Source organism: Rhea americana, unplaced genomic scaffold (genome assembly GCF_003343005.1).
Source record: "Rhea americana isolate MKP2758 unplaced genomic scaffold, rheAme1 scaffold_1938, whole genome shotgun sequence".
NCBI classification, from domain to species: Eukaryota; Metazoa; Chordata; class Aves; order Rheiformes; family Rheidae; genus Rhea; species Rhea americana.
In genome coordinates, this window is record NW_028186081.1 from 1 (window position 1) to 1,127 (window position 1,127).

Here is a 1,127-nt window from a genome sequence, read left to right on the forward strand (position 1 = left end):
TTCTGGGAAGCACTAGGAGCTTCCAAGAGGTGTTGGAAGCTTCTGGGAAGCACCAGGTAGGTTCCAAGAACGTTAGAAGTTTCTGGGAAGCACTAGGAGCTTCCAAGAGGTTTTAGAGGCTTTTTGGAAGCACCAGGAGCTTCCAAGAGGTGTTGGAAGCTTCTTGGAAGCACCAGAAGCGTCTAAGAGATGTTACCAGATTCCAAGAGATGTTAGAGGCTTCTGRGAAGCCCCAGGAGCTTCCAGGAGGTGTTAGAGGCCCCTGGGAAGTGCCAGGAGCTTCCAAGAGGTGTTGGGAGCTTCCAAGAGGTGTTAGAAGCTTCTTGGAAGCCCCAGGAGCTTCCAGGAGGCGTTAGAGGCCTCTGGGAAGCACCAAGAGGTTCCAAGGGGTGTTAGAAGCTTCTGGGAAGCCCCAGGAGCTTCCAGGAGGTGTTGGAAGCTTCCAAGAGGTGTTAGAGGCTTCTGGGAAGCATCAGGAGCTTCCAAGAGGTGATAGAAGACCCAAGAGGTGTTGGAATATTCTGGGAAGCACCAGGAGCTTCCAAGCGGTGTTGGAAGCTTCCAAGAGGTGTTGGAAGCTTCTGGGAAGCACCAGGAGCTTCCAAGGGGTGTTGGAAGCTTCCAAGGGGTGTTGGAACATTTTGGGAAGCGCCAGGAGCTTCCAAGGGGTGTTAGAAGCTTCCAAGGGGTGTTAGAAGCTTCCAAGGGGTGTAAGAAGCTTCTGGGAAGCGCCAGGAGCTTCCGGGAGGCGTTGGAGGCCTCCGGGAAGCGCCGGGGAGCTTCGAGGAGGCGCTGGAAGGCGCCGGGCGGGTGGCGAGCGGCGGGCGTGCGGCCTTGTGCGCAGAGTACGTGGACCACCTGAAGGACGAGGGGCGGGTGTGCGCCATCATCGCCCGGCTCCAGCGCTACCTGCAGGAGAAGGGCACCACGGAGGAGCTGTGCCGCGTCTTCCTCCGGCGCGTGCTCCACACCTACTACAAGTTCGACTACAAGGCGCACCAGCGGCAGCGCGGCCCCGCCGGCGACTCCAAGGTGGGGCAGGGCGGCGGTGTGGGGCGGCGGGGCGGCGTGGGGCGGGCGCTGAGCCGCGGCTCCCGCCGGCGCAGTCGGAAGCGGACCAGGCGGAG

At 60.6% G+C, this 1,127-nt stretch overlaps 1 long non-coding RNA gene across 3 annotated transcripts; it reads left to right on the forward strand.

Moving 5' to 3' along the window:
- The first annotated feature begins 6 nt into the window (after positions 1-6).
- On the forward strand, positions 7-1,127 carry LOC146597026 (uncharacterized). Of its 3 annotated transcripts, none has more exons than XR_014895579.1 (3): positions 7-508; positions 569-1,032; positions 1,107-1,127. It is a non-coding gene; the product is annotated as an uncharacterized LOC146597026 (long non-coding RNA). The 3 variants fall into 3 exon arrangements; XR_014895580.1 differs by having other exon boundaries at positions 7-489; XR_014895578.1 differs by having other exon boundaries at positions 7-249; positions 290-1,032.